The sequence below is a fragment of the Pinus tabuliformis genome, chromosome 2_1 (assembly GCF_031772625.1).
Source record: "Pinus tabuliformis cultivar Carrire ecotype Pingquan chromosome 2_1, CPIR1, whole genome shotgun sequence".
Taxonomy (NCBI): Eukaryota; Viridiplantae; Streptophyta; class Pinopsida; order Pinales; family Pinaceae; genus Pinus; species Pinus tabuliformis.
Window position 1 is genome coordinate 34571847 of NC_142299.1, and position 21723 is coordinate 34593569.

The following is a 21723-nucleotide window of genomic DNA, read 5'->3' on the forward strand; positions in this document are numbered from 1 at the left end:
GATCCCGAGCATTGAGAAAATGCTGCAACAAACTGATTTTTTGCCTCATGTTGGATATGCGGAAGAACTTCAGCAAACCACGGTTTTGTAATGCAACAACTGTGCCCTGGTCGTGTAAGCCAATCATGTCCTCTTCTTCATGTTCACATTCACACCATGTGACAACCATCTTGATCCAACGAAAATCTGAAATGCAAACAAAAGATGAGTTAGGATCCAAATTTGAGCAAAAAAAGGCAAAAATTTGATGAAAAATCACCCTGTAAAGATGCCCTTTTGCACCCATCGCACCCTGCCTTTGAGCAAGGTGGGATGTATATTGACTGGCCTATTGGTATCTTAGTATGAATCTCACCTTTCGATACTGGCTAGGTGCAATGATTGGGGAATGACATCTTCAAACCCCACAGGCCTAGAAAAGTGGAAAAACTAGCTCAGAATCAAGAAAAGATGGAATGAAAATGAAGAGCTCAGGGTTAGCTCCTACCTGGTCCTAACAGCGTGGAGAATAGTCCACCAGATCTCCCGAAATCAACTGATGAACTTTGAGGGGGGAAACCACTCCAGAGCTCCAAAATCCCAAATTTGAAATGAAATGATGAATTTGAAAGGTAAAACTAGTTTTTATGTTTACTATTCACGTACTTCAAGTAAAATATTAGTTTTAATTCATTTTTCGTAAATATATATGTATTTCTAATCAATTTGATGGAGTGATTGAGCAGGTTAAACGACCGTGGAAAGAATCTCATGTGTTAAACAGTGAATTGAACATATTTGACCACTTGATTGAGCATATGTTGTCGCATGGTTCAAGCTCATTAAAAAATAAACCTGCCACCGAGCATAGTTTCCTCAAGGTTCAATCTCGCTAAAAAATAAACCTGCATCCACCACCGAGCATAGTTTCCGCAAGATTCAACCTCATTAAAAAATGAACCCGCCTCCAGTAAATAACCTCTCTGATTACCATGCTATTAGCCTTTTGAGCCTTGGTTGTGTACTGCCCATCACCTCCATCCTTTTGGCCGATCATACACCTTCACTTGGTTGTTTACCCTTTTGAGGAACATCTGCGATGAGTAGTTTTATTATTCAACCTCTTCACATCACCATGTTTTGAGAAGTTCCAAACCTACCCGGAACCAGTTGCTACCCTAGACACCACTCGTTCCTCAAAAACGAGTCCTCTTTAAACCCTTTTCAGACTCGTTAAATATGAAAATATTGTCGAGCAATTGGCCTTTTAGCTCGTTAAAGTGGTCGGAAATGCCATCCCTCCTGTATATTTTAATCTTTTTCGGACCTGAGGGATTATCTCACAAAAAAGTTCGAGCGCTTGTCTTTTTCGACTCACTAAAGTGATCGAAAAATCATCCCTTTTGTATTATTTTAATCTTTTTCGGACCTAAGGGATTATGCTATGAAAAAGGACTGCCGAAGTTTACTTTTCATCCCTTTTCAAACTCTCTAAACATGAAAAGGACTGAGTTATCCTTGTTGTTAAACTCATTAAAAAAATAGTGAAAAACTTGTCCACCTAGACAAGAACGACTTTCACTATCGCTAGACTCGCTAAAACATAGCGACAGGTTTGCCCGAAGGGAAAATTATAGAACAAGCATATGTTATCCTCCTCAAGATTAACAAAAATAAAAAGGTACTGGTCAACAATGACTAGGGAAAAAAGGAAGAAAACTTGAAGAATTTTATGGTAGAAGGTCGCTCTTGAACATGACACTTTCACTCCATCACCATGATTGAGTCGGGTTGGGTTATTCCGTTCACTAATCATTTCACCATTGGTCTTTCACACCATCCATTTTTGGGGTTAACGCTACCAATCCATCTCAGTGTCGCTGATATGTTCAAGAGAAGTAATTCAATTGAGAATTCACCATCCAATTAATGCCTCATCCACTGCAATACCTTCAACCTCCTTTTTTCATGACCGCTATTCCTGAACCTTGTGTCGTCGATCATTTTCACCTCCAGAAAATCATTTGCTTCATTTCGTGTCGTAGATGTGGGATACATCAAGGCCCTCCTATGACGAGTCACTTCTTTTCGACATCAGCTCATTATCAAATAAGTTGACTTAGAAACAACCCTTTCAGTACTTTGAAACTTGCATGCCTCAATGGCAAGTTTCTCACTTCTGGTGATAGGTTGACATCAATGCCCTTCGACCGAAAGATTTTGCATGGTGTTCGACATCAGATCATATATTCCCACCACATGAATTGTATTGTAGTACCTTGAGGGTCATTATCATTATTGGTGATTCCTCTCGCATCTATTAACAGCTCACATTATTGGCTGGTAATCAGGCGATGCCTTTCCATGTTCAACTTCAGAATATATTTTCACATGCATCGACTTGTACATCAGGTGAAGATTGAATGAGTTTGAAGACCCCGGATCTAGTTTCATCCATCCGGGCTGCGATATATTCAGGGATATAAAGACATCAAAAGTACACATAAGTTACACAGATGGTCATCCAAGCCAGGGAGGATGACTTTGCATATGAAGAATCACCAATCTGCAACTGCAGACGATTATCTGTTCTATGTACATGAGATGAATTTATAAAAGCTGAGCATGGGAATGCCCGCCTTAGCTAGATCATGAAAATTATATGAAGATGATGTATTGTATTGTATCTTATACAAGTCACCTTCCAGTTTCAAAACCTTGGATCCTCATGTTAAAGCATTTCACCGGACATCAAGATTTACGACTTCATGCTTTAGGGCACAACTGTTATTGACATATTTGGGCACTTCAACCCCAATCTTATATGTCGATAAACTAGGGCTTTTTAACTCCTAAAAGTGGTCTTTCATACCCTAAAAGATCATGGTCAACTGATTACATCATTCCCCAAAAGTTCCACCTGAAAAACCATCCAGAATTGGCCTAAACTGGACCATACTGACTGCTCCACTGTCAGGGTGCGATGCATACTAACTCCTACACTAGCCAGGTGCGATGCATACTAATGAGGCCTTTTGTAGGGTGTGATGAGCGAGGATGGACAAATGTCTGAGACAGTTTGCTAAGTGGATGCTCATGGAATCTTCTAGAAACTTCTTCTATGACACTTGCCTCTCTGGGAGGATGATGCTGGATCAGACAGTTGAGTTGTAATTCTCCCTTCTATTTAATAAAGTTCTATGAGTTTTCTTCCATATAACTATGCGATCATGAATGTTATTATTTGTGAATGCCATTGTATGTTCATTATATTTCTGATTCCGTAATGATTATGATATAATAGATCAAGATGCTTTGACGATTCTTTGTTACTATGTTTCTATAGGTACTCTCCAAGCGGGATAAGTATGGAGAGGAGTTGCAAGCTCTGTCAAGGGGGAGAGAGATCAAACGAGTTAAGCGGAAGATCTAGGTTGGTTCCTTTGTCTTTCTCTTATCTATTATACATAGAAGAAATCACGAATCACTTTAAACTGTTGTTTCTAGGGTAGCTGCCCAACCTACAGGGCTAGTCGATCAAAAACACAATAGTTTTCCCAGAAACAAAGGGTCATAATGGATGTCTCAGATGATCAATGGTATTAGGATGACATTGACGATTCGATGCTTCATGCTTGCCTGATTGACTACCGTCCTAGACTTATCATTTTGAATTGTTAATATTCTTTGTGGACAGAGATATTCTTGGTGATGGGTTACAGTTTGAAATCTGATATATTTTGTCCTAGTGTTTGAATATGTTTAAGTTTCCACAATGTGTATGGTATTCAACCCACCCTATGGAAGCACCTCAAGCTACAAGTGACAAGTAAGAAATTGTTCCCAATCTTTTGATGCTTATGTTGTTAAGGGATTTCCTAATTCGTACTTGAAATTTTAACTTATTATCATATATGTAGTAAGGAAAAATTAAAATTTCCTTTGGGTTATTGGATGTCCTTCAAGGAGCTTTTCAAATCACCCTGCATACTAACAATTTATTCAAGGTTTTGCAAGTTCTTCAAGGAAACTTTAAAAACCTCTTGCCTATTAGAAATTTATTTGGTGGCTTGTAGGTCCTTCAAGGAACTTCTAGAAAACACCATGCCAACTGCCATTACCATAGGCTGCTAAATTCCTCTTCTTATCTTTTAGTTTTAAAAAGAGGTATGATTTAATTATTGCATTTGGCCCTTAATTGTTAATATGGTTTTCCTCTTTTGATTTCATCTCATGGTTTTCTATTGAAGTTAACCCAAGGATTTTCTTATTGGAATATCTTCCATTGTTTTGGATTGAAGGCATCATCTATTGAGGAAACCATTGTTGGTTTGGAGTTGAAGCTTGTCATGGATGCAAAAAAATTTGAACAAGTATCAAACCATATTTTATTTATTAGTCTTCTCTATTTCCTGATACTATGGTTTTGGGTCTTTAGAATATTCCTCAGCTTTTCGGTAAATTCTTTTTTCGGAAACAATGTCTCTATTTTAGATATTAAATGGCATTATAGATCCTTGCACTCAACTATTATTATGTTGATATTTAGGTCTCATAAACCAATATATTGTCTCAAAAATGGTTTCTAGTGTTGGTGAATGTATACTATAGAGGAAAGGGTTTTATGTTTCTCAGCCCCTTCTTTCTTGGTTTAAAAGTAAGAACCTTAAATGTATTCTTAGATTCTTGAATACCCATATGATTTGAACAAGTCATTCAAGACTACAAATACTAGGAGATCCTCAAGGTAAATTTCACTGTGATATTATCAATTCAAGAAATTATTTTATGGATTAATATTATGGTGAGGCTAGTAACAAAAGTTCCTTTTATTTCTTTGTGATAAGTTTGATTTCCAGACCCCAATTCAAAGTTTCTCAAACAATGCATTAATTTTACCTCTCTAGATAAGAATCCCCTTAACACCACTTTTCTTCCATAGGTGAGGATGATGTTGACTATTCAAGGCCATGGTTAATTCTTTACAGATTTTATTGTTTAGGGTTTTTCATACTCGGCCTCGAGTTATGTTGTTAGTTGACAGATTTTTTTTCTTAACTTGATACTTTATCTTTTGAACAATTTGCTTAATTTCTATGTATAGTATGCCTAAGAAACTCATTTTGGAGATATTTGTACATTAGAATACTCTACACTCATTTATATGTGACTGGGTTTCCTAAACCCATACTTTATGCATGGTTAATATATATTTTCAAGTAGGCTTTCGAATATGTTCCTCTATACGTGTGAATTTAGTCTCTGTAAATACTTTTAATCCTATGGGAATTTCAACATGATCTGATGTTTCCTTATTTCATCAATAATTCCTCCCTTGACCACTTCGTCGAAGTCAAAGCTTAGAATTATTTTCAAAAAAAAAATCACAGGGGTAGTTGCAAAATACATATTTAAATAAGTTATATAACTACTTTTTGAGAGTGTTTAACATTTCAAATGGGTACTACATATGTTTGGAAGTTAATACAATGTTTATCCATCCATACTAGCTTACAAGCATGTGAAACCTACTTAAATATTTGTGTTTGACTATATGGTAGCTTCTAATAAAATCATCTATAAAGGTTCTATTTTATTTTCATTGTTAATGATTTTAAGCAAAGAAATAATATTTGTCCAAACTACTACCATATTTGGAATTTGTTGACATAGTTTATTCATTAAGGAATTTCTAGCCTCTTATCTAGAAATATTCATACCTAACTTTACTTTATTCACCATGTTATCACTCATCCGGATCTCCAAGGTTGAGGAAGAGTCCAGCTGAAGTAACCACAGACCAATCTTTTGACTTGGTGGCTAGCCCTACCAGGCCGGAGAGGGCTCTCTCCAAAGAATTTCAACTAAGAGGGCTGGATTGATTAGGGTTTTAGGCTAGGTATAAAGTGCAGAGGTTATTTTGATTTGATTTGGTGGGGTTATTGTTGGATGAGGATATTAGGTCAAAGAGGCTAGGTCAGGGCAAATCAGATATGATTGCAAACATTCACAGGGGTAAGGTAGGCAAGAGGCTTAGCACTTAAAAGGTGGTTTGGTGAGATGGTTTAAGACTAATGAGGAGTTAGGAAGAGCATAGGAGATGTATTCATCCTAAACTGAAGAAAAATGGACAAATTATGATAACATTCCCAAAACAAAGCATGAGAAAACATGTATTTTGCATATCAACTTGAAAATTACCATATGACAGACATGAAATGGCTTATGAAACTTACAAAACATTCATACAAATTATGACAAATAAGAAACAATTCTAAACATTCATACCACATGTATCCCAAAGAAATAGTTGCAACTCATCTATTAAAACTGGCCAAAATCAGATTCAATAGTGTCTTTGATCACTAGTACAACATCCAACTGAGTCCAACCTTTGAAAAGGCTGAAAAATACAAGATATAGGCCTCAAAACAAACTCCTCCTAGCCTCAGTGGTCGAATCCATGAGAGGAGGAGCAGTTACACCAAAATATGAACTGATAGCTAGAGTGTTGGGTGGTCAAAGTGACTCATCCCTAATTACAATGAAATTGATACAATACACCTGATGGACACTATTAACCTAATGTATTTAGCCCTACGTAATAGTAAAAGACCATAATTACATTTACCATATCAATTACATTAGTAAACATTGACTCCCAAGGATGAAAATCAAAACAGGAGAGAAACAGTGAAAAAATTAGGCAATTTGTCCTATGCGTAGTGCCTTTAGTCTATGTGTGGTGCCTTTAACCTATGCACAGCGCCATCTTCAAGTTGATTTTTTAAGGGGTTTCTGATGTCCAAATTAAGCTCGGGATAGCTCATTGGAAAGATTATCCTATATACTTTCTATAAATTCACTTGGTTCCAAAATATGATGAGTTTTGACCCCACAAAAATTCAATCTCCCAAGACTGCTTCTGTGCACAGCGCCTAGCTGAAAAAGAGGGCAGAAATGTGGTTTTTTAGGTGTTTTTGGCCATTTCTCCCTGTCAAACTGTCAAATTTTAGTGTGCCAATAGTCAAAAGTTTATTTTAATCACCTTCTGAATCCAATGGTGGTATTTGTTTTTCATTTGGAGGCCTCCAGAAGATGCGTAGTGCCTAGGGCGTTGCGCATAGGACAGTTCAACTGTGCCAAAAACTATCCAAGTTGCACAAAAAATCCAAAAAGTATGCAGAATCTTGTCAAAATTGGTGTATGAGATGCTAATGAAGTATGATAAACATGGAAAGAGGCCTCAGCAGGGATATCCAGTTTCCCTTTCTCCTCTTTCACATTTAGGCTTTCAGGCTTTGACTTCAATTCCTTGAGTTTTGACCTTGCTATTTGGCTTCTTCAGCAATAATACTTTTCCATCCTCCTATGTATGTCATTGTCTCTTTTAGCCTTGTCTAGGAGCTTTTCAAGATGGTTGTTAACCCTATATAGCGAATGCTCCTTGTTTTCATTGATCGTTATCGAAAATTGCTCATTCAAGGAAAGCTCATTGGCTAGTTCAGCCTCTTTATGTTTCTCTATTTCCAATGCTCTCTTTAGGCCTTTGGTTCTTGGCCTTTTTCTTGACACTTGTTCTTCCAGCTCATTGAGATAACCATATTTTCCATATGCTTCAGCTTCTTTATGTTTCTCTATTTCCAATGCTCTCTTTAGGCCTTTGGTTCTTGGCCTTTTTCTTGACACTTGTTCTTCCAGCTCATCGAGATAACCATATTTTCCATATGCTTCATCAAGTAAGGCCTTAGCCTTGGTCTCTTGTCTTTTGGCTTTGAGAAGGTCCACGTCCATGATTAGATGTTTTGTCTTCAATTGTTGTTTTTCCTGCTCAAGAAAAGAAATGACATATTTAGATCTAGCCAATTGGTTTTGCAATTGTTTGATTTGGGCCTCTTTTTCTTTGATAATCAAGCTTGTGCTTTGATGATCATCTTGCTGATCCAAGTCAACAAGGTCAAATTATGTTTCTATCTCATGTAAGTCCTCACCCTCTGGCCTGATTTCCTCATGAACCACTATCTATGTGATCTTTTGCTTGCCATTTTGTACCTGCTTTGCTAATGAAGAAGGCAAGGCCCCTCCCACAATCTGTGCGACAAACACCTACCTATGACCTCTCTGATAAGTACATGACAATGTGCCCAAATTTGTCTTCTTAGCTTTGATGACCTCAGCTCTGCTAGGTGCCCCTGTATGATTATACAATGGTGATGATGATGGTGAAATAGGCTGAGATGATGGAGGGATAGATGTAGTGGGCTAATATGGAGGGGGTATGTCTTCATCTTGATGATCAGTGGGATGAGATGAAGAAGGTATATCTTTAGCATGTGGAGCAGTGAAAATATTATTGGAAATGAAAGTGTCCCATGAGATGTTCAGCTGATTAAGGTGATGCAGGACAATGATCTTGATCAAAGAGTGATGAAAGAGACTGTTCGTTTGCTGCTCATACCTTTTTCCCTGAACTATGTATGCCATTTTCTCAATTCCCTTGAACAAATTGTAAGGAATATTGAGCATTATGACTCTTGTGAAGTGCATGAGCAATTTCATATGGTAGGTGTAGAGTCTGGAAAATCTACCTTCACAAGTGAAGTACTTCATGATGATTTTCATCATGGGAGAATATCTGTAAAGGTGGCTAAAAGGGAAGAATCTCTTTCTCTCATTTCTATACCGAGGCTTCAAATATAGCTCATAATACTTATGATCTAGGTTTTGATCTTTAAACCACCTTTCACCCACATTAGGTATTCTAGTAGCAGTAGCAATAGAGGCTGAGGATATGGTGAAGGTTACACCAGCAAGGGTCACTTGATTGTCCTTAAGACTTGAAATAAAAACTCTAGTCAAAACAAGATGGCTTTGAACTCTTTGTACCATTACACAAAAATCAAAACATCCCATATGCTTGAAACAAGTGACTGACATAGGTGAGGTCATAAGTTCTCTAGTGTTGGTAGGTTGAAACCTCGATATTCTTCCTCCTTTGCATGGTCTTCTTTCTTCTATATCTTCCTCTTCTGAAAAATCTATGTTTTTTTCCTCCATGATGTGTTTTTGCTATTTTTGCTTGAAACCCTAGGGATTAGGAAATAGGAGTGGGAATGGAGTAGTAAAAATTTGGGGAGTGGAGAAAGGGATTAGGGAACTTAGGGAAGTGATAGGGGAGTGAAATATGTATGGGATTTAGGAATTGAAATTTTATTACAGGGATGCAATATGGTTGCCTAAGAATGTGCTACCTAGGACTTAGGGTTTAAGGGAGAATACACTTCTGATAGGGATTTAGCAATGCAAGGGTAGGGATAGGGTTTATAGTGATGTGGGAAGGATAGTAGGGTCTTAGGAATAGTTTTGGGGGTGTAGAAATAAAACTAGGGTTTGAAGGTCTTAAGAATTGCAAATTTCACACAACTAACTTCATAGCATGAAATGATGCCTTGTGAGATGTAAGGAGGGATGGACAGGGCTTCACTTACTTGCTAAGAGGCATAGAAACCATGAGCTGAAGTTTTGGAACACTTTCTTGAAGATTGAGAGCATATACACGAATTTTGACCGATGCGTAACGCCTTTGGTGCGTGCACAACACCTGTCAGGTCTATGCGTAGCGCCTTTGGTGCATGCATAGCATCAGACTGCCCTATGCGCAACGCCTTTGGTGTATTTGAAGCACCTGCCTCTGGTTTGCTAAATTTGCCCAAAATCGTGAGGAATGGCTCTTGTGGGGTTTGCTCATAAATGATAGGAGGAAAATGGAGGTGAGTTTAGATGTTAGGAAGGCCTTTATACATGATTAAATTTGATCTTTAGCTTTAAAACCCACTTTCTAATGTTTCACTTCTCCTTTTTGAAATGCTTGCTAATTTTCCTTTACACTCTCATTTTCCTCTTTGTAGGATGATGAGGTTGGAGTTTTGGCACTCTTCACACTTGAATTTTTCTTGGATGAAGTTGGCACATAGTTTCTTTTTAGTTGACAGCTTAGGAATAGTAACTTATTACATATAATGAACATAAAACTATATAAATTACAAAAATTGTTACATCTCTATTTTTTGAAATAAAAATTACAATCTGAAATAGAATTGATACTTGTAATAAAAATTAGAACTTGACCAAGCATAGCTACATGTTTGCCAATCCTCTTTAAATGAAAAAAGGATATTATTTTTCTCACACTCATATTTTTTGTTGGCTTTATGAGGTGAAATGGAGTATTATTGACGTTGGAGACTAAAACCTAGTGACCTAATGGGACCATGAATGACCAGACTCAATGTGGAATTAACTAACACAAAACATGATGAAATGAGCTTTTATGATAAATGTATGCTCAGTAAGACACAAGAAGGTATGCCAGCAAATATTGATTTTTGAGGGAGAGTAGGGCTTTTTTGACTGGGGTTACCATCAGTGAGTAATTTTTTGCATTGGGACCTAGGTGGAATGACAAAAATTTCATAATGGGACCCTAATATGATATAAAAGAGGATTTTTTATGACAGATGGAAGTATGCAAATACCAACTCTAACATCAGCCTTATTTGGGGATGGAAGCTCCTTGGAGGTGTCAAGAACACTGTAGACCAAGTGCCTAACCATGTGGGCCAATATGGCCAAAATCTCAGACTGAAATGCATGATTGAATTCTAATATCTCAAATAACAAAAACTGACTCAAAACTGTCTTGAAATTGACTAAAAAAATGACTCAAAACTAACTTACTTAACTGACGACTGAACATTGAAAATGGCAGAAAATCAGTGAAGCTCCATGGCCTTCACTTCAGGATCCAAACTCCAGTGGTTCTCTACTTCACACTTGCATAAATTTAAACTATTATGTACAATGAAATCAAGGCATTTCTTAGAAGCATATTTCAGAAAAGATAGTGCTTAACAAGCCTACCATTAACTGGTCCTCCTAAGCATGGTTCTCCATTCATCTCATCCAATAAGAAAGCATTTTTCCCTCGAAACGCTGAAACCTGATAAGGTCCTTTCCACAAATTTTCAAATTTACCATGCTTACCCTTTTCTTTGTTTCTGGCATCCCACCGAAGCACCACATCTCCAATTTTGAATTCATCCTCCTTTGTCTTCTGATCATAGATTCTCTTTATCCTATCATGGATCTTAGAGGTGTTCTTAAATACCTCATCCTGTGTCTATTGTAGGTGAATCATTTGATTGATTTTACACTGTATATCATTCTCTTCACTTCCTGCTTCTTGTAACAATTTCATGACTGGGACTGCTAATGATGAAGGAAAAACAATATCTACTCCATACACATTTTGAAATGGAGAAAGTCCAAGAGATTTCTTACTACTCACCCGATCTACCCACAATGCATTGTTCAACTTTTTGTGCCAATTCTTTTTTCTTGCTGATGTTGATTAAGGATTTATTGGAGGACTCCACCAGACCATTTCCTTGTGGATAGTATGTTGTAGAATGTCCCAACTTAATGTTATATTTGTCACAAAACTCAGTCATATTTTTAGACTTGAATGAATTCGTGTTGTCCGTGATTATCTTATTCGGACAACCAAACAGGACAAGATATTAGTTTCTAAAAATTGAATGATAAATGAACATGTTTCTTGCCTGGTTGGGATCGCTTTGATCCACTTAGTAAAGTAGTCTATAGTTTTCAATATCCACTTGTGTTGTGTGGATGATGATGGGTTAATCTCGCCTATGAAATCTAGGCCCCATTGCTGAAAAGGTGCATGAACTAATATAGGTTGTAAAGGCAAACGAAGAATTTTTCTTTTGCCTTGGAAAAATTGGCACTTGTGACAACTCATCACTGCCTTGTAGCTATCTGCAAAAGTTGTAGGCCAATAGTAACCCACTCTTAGTACTTTGTTGACCATGGTCTTCCAGTACAAGTGGCCCCCACAATCTCCTTTGTTTTAGATTCATGTTCGGTCAAGCAGTTTAGCAACACACCTCCAGGATCTTTCCAATAAAGTGCATTGCCCATAATGTAGTATTTAGAAGCCTTCAGCTTCAATGACCTACTCTTAGCCTTAGACATGCCTGGAGCGGGATTTAGATGTTGTAAAACATAAATAATATCATAATTTCATGGAGATGATAAAAAGATATCAGATACCTGAATGAGATCTACTTCTTCTTGATTATCAGACAATGCTGCTACAAGGTTGATATCTTGATGCAGGAGCATTCAGCCCAAGGAAAATCACTGTAAATAGTAGACATAAGGGGTCATGCATTTTAGGGAATAGTTTTCCTAAGTATCAAGTTAATGCAATATTTAAGCTTTTAAGTGTGATTTAATTAGATAATGGGAGAATATGTAAATTCTCTCAAAATAAATAAAAGAGAACATGAGCGGTAGAAGTCAAAGCCAACTATCTAGGAGCAAGAGAGAGCTTTTAGGAGTTAATTAGAGTAGATATGGACCAATGAGCTGATAAGGAGACTTTTCTGTTTTAAAAAAGAGAAAAGCCAGAGTGGATAATTCCTGCCACATATATATGCACGCATGTAGAGCTTTAGGGATTTATTTGAGTGATTTAAGGAAAGGATGGGATCAGTAACCCAATCCAAGTTTCCAAATATGCATATGTAACCCTACGAGTAGAGGGGAGGCCACGAATAATAGAAATCATGCCTGTGTATGTGCATGAGACCGAGGAGTCTCGAATGTAATCCTATTTTTAAATTAATATATATACAAAGTTTTACCCTGTCTGTGTCAATATGTATGGAAGTATTTCATGAATGATTTACTCTGAATTGTAGGCTCTGTAGGTTGCAAGAAAAATTCTGAAGGATGCAAAGGGATGGAGTGATTCATAGGAATCACAATGGATGGATTTTGAATCCAAGTGAAGAGATAAAAGAAATATTTGAGGGAGTTGAGCAACGGAAACAGACAGCGGCGTTTTGAAGGACTGCACAGGGAAGAAGAGCAATTCAAAGGAATCATATTGATCCTCTTAAGAGATCAAGAGTTTCTTTGAAGTAAAGGTGCACACAAAGAGAAGTTAAGAAGGAAGAGTCACAGTTAAATAGTGAAGGAGGAAGAACCTCTGAAGAACCCAAAGGAGTGCTGAAACCATTGAAAACACGAAAAAACCCAAGTAAGAGAGGTGAGCGAGAAGTAAAGGTTGATGCTCAACAACCATTGGATCTTCAAAGATCAACGGCTGAGATTAAATCACAGTGGCAGAAGCTTTTTTAAGTTATCAGAATGAGCCTTGGAAGGTAGAGAAGAATGAACAATGATTAATCATGGACCGTTGGATCGTGGCCAGATCAATGGTCACGATTAAATCACATATCGTCGATCGGAGGTGCTAAGGCCTAGTGGGTTAAGAATATTGCGATATCGTCGATGGTGATATATCGGCGATCGGGCGTCGGCACTGGTGGAGATCGGGAATCAACGTTGGGAAGGCGACAAGGAGCGGACCCGATGGGGTTTATAGTGGCGATTGCATAACATTTGAGATCCGTTATATGTGGATTCCCTGTGTATTCCATGGTTTGTGTGTTAATGCATTCCACTGGAAATGAAGCGCCATAGTGGTTCCGATATAAGTTTTAAACGACCCAATAGTCATATCGGAGTCGGAGAAGGGGTGATGTACCAAGTATGTGGTAAGACTATGGAAGTCCCAATAGCCGATAACGATTGTGATAGAGGTACAGCCTTGGAATCCGTACCAAAGCTGTATGATAGGCAGAAAAGGTTGGTTTTGTGTATAATTCCTTTATAAATGAGTTCTAAGAGAAATAGAACCGATAAGGGTGTTATGCATATATATATATATATATATATATATATATATATATATATATATATATATATATATATATATTAACCAAGGTTACAAGGGAAGGATATAGATATGTGGCATATGAAGGCTTAAACGAAGGCCTGTGAGAGTTTAAAAGGTTCTGAAAGGGTTTTAATTCCCGATAGAAGTATTTAAAGGGAAAGCTTTAACCAAAGCCTCATACGAAGGCTTAAGGGTGGAAATAGTCCCGATAGAGGTTTCAAGCGGGTTGATTGAAGTTCCTATAGACAAGAACTGTAGAAAAGGGCCACTTGACCATTAAAGGTCTGAAGATTTAACTCCATTTCAGAGTTAAATATCCTGAGATAGGTGTAGATGAATTATTTTGTAAAGTGCATACTATGGGTGGGTGCGGGTGTAGCCCTACACCATCAGTGGTATCAAAGTAGAATTGAGGTCAAAGCAGAATTACTATCAGAGCAGATTTGTAATATGTAAGAAGGAACTTTGAAGTTCTTGGAAGACTGTAGCATTCCAATAGAGGCTTGGAGTAAACAGGAATAAAGAATTCCTTAAAGGAAAGAGAAAGCAAGATTGCTTAATGCAAGTTCTGAAGGAAAAAGGACTTGAGAAACCAACCAGAGGACAATCCATTCAAAGTGCAAAAGAATGGGTGAAACAAGATAATGTTGCGATCTAAAGGTGAGGTAATATGTTATGTTTTAAATTAAGAATGTGTGTTTTTATACTAATGCACAGGTGACAGAAAGGGAAGCTGTGAGAAGAGAACAGATGTGTTCTTGAAGAAAGAGTAAGGAGAATACTCTAAAGGGGAAGTGGTAGTGAACCTGAAGAATCCAACAAGAGATTGGATAGAGAGGACAACTGAAGTGTTCTCAAGAGGAAGTGAGAGATTGCAGAAGCCTAGAAGGAGCAAAGGTGTTGCTCAAGAAGAGGTTCCAAATAGAGGACATGTTCTTACCAAAAGACTGAGTAAGGAGAGCTTAGTGAGGTAAGATTGCGGCCAGGAGGACTAGCTGTTGCAGAGGCTTGTTGCAAAGGAGATCATGAAGATAGAAGAGAAGAAGATGACTATTGATAGTCATAGCAGAGGTTCAAAGAGAAGCCACAGTAGAAGATATGAGAAGAAGGATTCCAAGGAAAATGGTAAGAGGATGAGTCAAGAAGAAATTGACAAAGAGATTACAGAATTAAAAGAACAACTCAATGCATTAAGCGGAATGCTTGAGGAAAGCCAGAGACTAGGTTGGGTCTGGAGGAAGAAGCCAGTAGAATGGCATGAGATGCAGAGAAGGCTGCAACAAAAGAAAGTGAAGTGGTTGAAGGGAAAACTCAAGGAAGTTGAGTTAGAAGTGGAAGGATCCATTTGTGAACTAGAACAAGGAGAATTTCTAGGAGATGGTGAAGTTGAAGACTTGAAAACTGAAACTTCAAGTGAGACCAAAAGGTATGATGATTTTAAATCTGACAATTTGTGTATGTTTGTAGATGAAGCACAATTTGCTAATATTGTCATCGGGAAGGAAAAAGACAAGCAGAATCTAAATTCTGTTCTGGAAGAAGATGAGAGAGATAAGTCTCATATGCAGTTGGAGGAAGATATCAAGCAACCAAATGAAGGACTTGAGGAGATTGAAGAATTTCTTAATCATATGAATGATTTGGAACAGCAAGGAGACATGATGGCTGAAACATCAAGCGGGACCATAGAGTCTTATATTTTTAAAATTGAGAGTTTGTGGATGATTGCAAATACATCACAGGAGGATGAACAAACTTTAGAGTTTGTCAGAAAGAAGGAACAAAATCTAAAATCTGTTCAGATCAAGACTGAGAGTAGGCAGCAAAATGATAAAACTGTCTTAGAGGAGGAAGATGACAGTCTTATTTCAATGAATACTGAAGAAATGTTGTCCCAAAGAAGTGATCCAATGAATGTCACTGGGAAAGGACAGAGATGGTTTGAAGATGATGAGACAAGAATAAATCTAGGAGAAGAGTTACAGAGAGACAGCAAGGCAAAATGTACTGAAGAAGAAGAGACTATGTTAACTGAAAACATCGTAAAGGATCATCAATCCACTATGATGATAGACACAGTTGAAATAGCCATGGGAGTTGTTGAGATAGTCAGTGAAGAAGAAGAACATCTACTAAAAGATGTTAAAGAAGAAGAAGTCTATGAGAAAGACTTAGCAAAAGTAGAAAGGACATCTAATGATCTATCCATAACAAAGGAAGGTATGGAGAATTGTGTAAAATTTCCAAAATCTACTCCAATCGAAGTTGATGAGTTATATAGAAAATTAGATTTTCAGAGAAGGGAGTTGGAAAAATAGAGAATAGATTTTCAAGAGAGACAGTTGAAAAAGAAAGACAAAAACATTGTCATGAATGACAATCATAAGGAAAAGGAGATGGATATGGAAGTTCAGCAGATTGACACTGCAAAAGAAAGAGTTCACTATGGTGGACAAGAGCAGGAAAACATCATTAGGACAGATGGTGTGCAAAAGAGACTAATGGACAGTCTCAAGAATTCTTTTGAGAATTTGAATCATCATACTGATGTGCTGATAGAAAAGAAAGAAATAGAGCAGCAAACTGAGTTGTTGCCAAAGGGAGATAAGGCACAGCAGCCTTATGTTTTTAATTTTAACAAGTGTTTGCGAATGCAGGTTTTGTTGCAATTGCTGGAGGAGATTTGGCACTGGTGAGCAACCAAGTAAAGATGAAAGAAGAAGACTTCATGGAAGAATTCAATCCATGGAACAAAGATGTTAAATTGCTGGAGAAAATGCTGAACAGTCATGATTCAATCATGAAATAGGGTAAGGATGATAGGGAGGCAACAAAAATGGTAGCAAGTAAACCAAATAATGAAGCAAGTAAAAGAAAAGTTAGCATAGAAGACAGCAACAGTAACCTGAAACAAAGAGAAGAAGATAGAAGTAAGAAGCAGAAGATGGACCAGCCCAAAGATATGTTGGACATAGAAATTGAATAAATATGGCAGCAGATGATGAAGAAATTCAAATGGAGGAAAATGGTAATAGCAGCAAGCAAGATCAATCAGAAGTTGAACCTGATTAATAAGAAGAAGAAAATGGAGCAAAAGACAGCAGAAGTGCAGTGGCAGCAAGGTACAAGGCATCTGGACAATTACAGAAAAAAGTGTGGGATCCAGGAAGACCAAGACCAGAAGACACATGATCAGGAAATCATGAATATTTTCTACTTTTGGAGTCTAATGCAGGAGCATTCAGCCCAAGGAAAATCATTGTAAATAGTAGACATAGGGGGTCATGCATTTTAGGGAATAGTTTTCCTAAGTATCAAGTTAATGCAATATTTAGGCTTTTAAGTGTGATTTAATTAGATAATGGGAGAATATGTAAATGCTCTTAAAATAAATAAAAGAGAACATGAGGAGGAAGAGAGAGCTTTTAGGAGTTAATTAGAGTAGATATGGACCAATGCGCTGATAAGGAGACTTTTCTGTTTTAAAACAGAGAAAAGCCAGAGTGGATAAAGTCTACCATATATATATGCATGCATGTAGAGCTTTAGGGCTTTATTTGAGTGATTTAAGGAAAGGATTGGATCAGTAACCCAATCCAAGTTTCCATATAAGCATATGTAAGCCTATGGGCAGAGGGAAGGCCACGAATAATAGAAATCAGGCCTGTGTATGTGCATGAGACCGAGGAGTCTCGAATGTAATCATGTTTTTAGATTAATATATATACAGAGGTTTACCTTGTCTGTGTCAGTATGTATGGAAGTATTTCATGAATGATTTATTATGAATTGTAGGCTCTGCAGGTTGCAAGAAGAATTCTGAAGGACATAGAGGGATGGAGTGATTCATAGGAATCACAATGGATTTCGAATCCAAGTGAAGAGATAAAAGCAAGCTTTGAGGGAGTTGAGCAGCAGAAACAGATAGCAGCGTTTTGAAGGACTGCATAGGGAAGAAGAGCGATTTGAAGGAATCGTATTGATCCTCTTAAGAGATCAAGAGTTTCTTTGAAGTAAAGGTGCACGCAAAGAGAAGTTAAGAAGGAAGATTCGCAGTGAAAGAGCGAAGGAGGAAGAAACTCTAAAGAACCCAAAGGAGCTCAGAAACTATTGAAAACGCGGAAAAACCCAAGTAAGAGAGGTGAGCGAGAAGTAAAGTTTGATGCTCAGTAGCCATTGGATCTTCAAAGATCAATGGCTGAGATTAAATAGCAGTGGCAAAAGCTTTTTTAAGTTATTGGAATGAGCCTTGGAACACATAGAAGAGTGAACAACGATTAATCGTGGACCATTGGATCATGGCCAAATCAACGGTCACGATTAAATCGCATATCGGTGATCAGAGGTGCTAAGGCCCAACGGGTTAAGAATATTGCGATATCTCGGTGATCGGCGTCGAGCTTATCAGCAATCGGGAGTCAGCACTGGTAGAGATCGGGAATCGGCGTTGGGAAGGCGACAAGGAGCGGACCCGGTGGGGTCTATAGTGGAAATTGTATAACATTTTAGATCTGCTATATGCGGATTCCCTGTGTATTCCATGGTTTGCTTGTTAATGCATTCCGCTAGAAATGAAGCACCAATAATGGTTCCGATATAAGTTTTAAAGGACCCAATAGTCATATCGGAGTCAGAGAAGGGGTGATGTACCACGTATGTGGTAAGACTGTGGAAGTCCCGATAGCCGATAGCGATTGCGATAGAGGTACAACCTCGGAATCCATACCAAATATTTACGATAGGTGGAAAAGGTTAGTTTTGTGTATAATTCCTTTATAAATGGGTTCTAAGATAAATAGAGCCAATAAGGGTGTTATGCAATATATATATATATTAACCAAGGCTACAAGGGAAGGATATAGATATGTGGCATATGAAGACTTAAACGAAGGCCTGTGAGAGTTTAAAAGGTTCTGAAAGGGTTTTAATTCCCAATAGAAGTATTTAAAGGGAAAGCTTTAACCAAAGCCTCATACGAAGGCTTGAGGGTGGAAATAGTCCCAATAGAGGTTTCAGGTAGGGTGATTGAAGTTCCTATACACAGGAACTGTAGAAAAGGGCCACTTACCATTAAAGGTCTGAAGATTTAACTCCATTGTAGAGTTAAATATCCTAAGACAAGTGTAGATGCATTATTGTGTAAAGTACATATTGTGCGTGGGTGCGGGTGTAGCCCTGCATCATATCTAGAGCATGGAGATTTGACTCAGCCATGACTTTGGCTAAGCCTTGAACCTTGATCAACTGGGTAGGCTTAATCTCAAGATCATATTCTAATAATGATGTTATCCATCTACCTCTTCTACCTTTTACGTCATTCTGCACAAGAACTTCTTTTACCACTGCATTAGGCACATATGCAAGAGTCTGTGAATGTAAAATGTAAAATCTGAAATATTTCACCACCTTTACCAAAGCCAAAGCTTGTTTCTCTATGATGTTGTACTTAAGGGCTGCATCCCTGATGTTGCGACTAAAAAATGCTATTGGCAGCTTGGTTTTATCCTTTTTCTGCATCAATACTACTGCCATGGTATGCTCAGAAGCAAAAGAGAATATTATGAAATCAAGGGAGTAATCAGGACTGATTAAAACAAGGGCAGTGGTCAAGGCTAGTTTTACTGCATGAAAGGAATTACGGGCTTCTTCGGACCACTTTACATCATTATATTTTTTCAACATATTTTTCATCACTGTAAGATGTTTAGCCAAATTAGGAATAAATATACGTAAGAAATTCATCTTACCATTGAACACTTGGATTTCTTTCTTGCTGCGAGAGAAATCAATTTGCTGAATGGCTTCTACTCGTGAAGGGTCAATCCCGATGTCATCCTTTGAGATGATGTGGCCAAGAATTTTACCTTCCTCCATAGCAAACAAACTTTTCCTCGGATATAGAGAGATCCTGAACTTTCTACATCTCTGGAAAATAACTCTTAAATGATGCAAATGATCATCATCTGAATGTGAAAATATCATTACATCATCTAAATATACAACCAAGAAAACATATTTTTAATTGGAAAAGGATATGTCCATGGCATGTTGAAAAGTGGCCCCTACATTTTTGAGACCGAATGGCATTTTTACATATTTGAATGTGCCCTAAGGTGTGGTAAATGTTGTCTTGTCCTAGTCATCCTCATGCACTAAAATCGAATTGTAACTGGAATAGCCATCCAGTAGTGACATCCGAGAAGTGCCAACAACTCTTTGAAGGATATGGTCCATTTTGGGAAGAGGATAATTATCTTTCAGAGATAATTTTTTTAAGTTTTTGAAGTCTACGCAGATCCTAATTTCTCTGATCTTCTTTCTCGTCGGGACTATATTTGATATCAAATCAGAAAATCTGATGGGAACAATGATGCATGCCTTGAAAAGTCTATTAATTTCTTTCTCTATGGATGGCATCAACCTTGGGTTAATCCTTCTTAGCTTTTGTCTAAAGGGCTTTTGATCAAGTTTAATTGGGATGGTATGCTAAATTATTTTCTTGTCATACTCCTTTAAGTCTGCATAATCCCACACGAAAACATCAGAAAATTCAGACAATAAATGAATATATTTTTCCCTTACCTCAGGAGATAGTGATTTGGATAGCTTGAACATTTTTGGTTTTTCATTTTTTCGATGTTCACGTCTTCGGCATCTTTCTTCGTAGGAACCAATGTGAGCTTCCTTGCAACATCGTCCTAATCAAACAAGTCTTCCAAAGGTACAAGACCTTTCGGAATATTGTTGTGCTTCAATTGTAGTATATCAACTTGGGTTGCCTCAATGACTTAATCATCCTGGTTGTAAACTTCATCCGTGGAACAATTCTCAAACTCTTCTTCACTCTAAAGAAAAGTATTTACTTGCCTGTCATCCCAGAATACTTGCTAATATCGCAACTTGTTAGGAACAGAGGGCTGATGCTTTACATGAATCTCAAATTTCTTATTTGAAAAAATGGGGATTTTGAAATTGCTTGCAGCTGTAGCCAAAGAATCTACCATAAGATTCTGACTCCTTAGTACAACCGACAGTGTATGTTTCAGAAACATTCTCAAAATATCTAAAACAACATTTCTATATTGTCTCATCCGCGGATGGTGAGCTTGATATTCACCTTTAACTTGCTTGATCACAAGTTCTGAATCACCATGCACAGAAATCCTTCATGCACCCAATCTTTTCAAGATCTTTAAGCCCATGATCATCGCTTTGTACTCCACCTCATTGTTAGTACAATCAAAAGCTAACTTGTACGATCATAATCCAACATTCTGAGGGACCTCACCTTGTTGATGATGTGGACTTCAGATCCAAATGCCAATGCTTGCACCATCTTTCCCAAGAGCACCATCAAAGTCCATGGTCCAAAGACCATGCTCCTCTTCCGAGAGTTGTAAATCTGGTATCTGCTTTGAGTCAACTTTCTTAAGTCTCTCTTCAGGCTGTTTTGAATTTTCCATTACCTTCTCTAATGGTTGTCCTAAGCCTTTCCCTGCCTTTTCTAATGGCTACTCTGATGAACTTGGTAGATTTTCTTTTTCCTGATCTAAAATTGTCCTTATACAGTTGGAAATCTCTGGTACATCTTTTATTTCCACAAGTTGACTATCTACATCATTCAATCCACTATAATTATATAAAATAAATGATTCTAAATTTGTATGTACAGCATTTATAAGATGATTATTCAACTTCTCCTTGTTAGTTATCATGAATTTCATTTTGGTTTCTCGGTACAATTTCCTCAATTGCCCGAAAACCAGGATGTTGGCATAGGAGAAGTCTAACTGCAGTGTGCCTCTTAGTTTCACTCCATAGGACCTTGACAATAACATACCAAACCGTGGTGGTATATCAACTACCACCACATCCATTAAGACATTCTTTGTCTAGATTTGGTCGAGGGATAC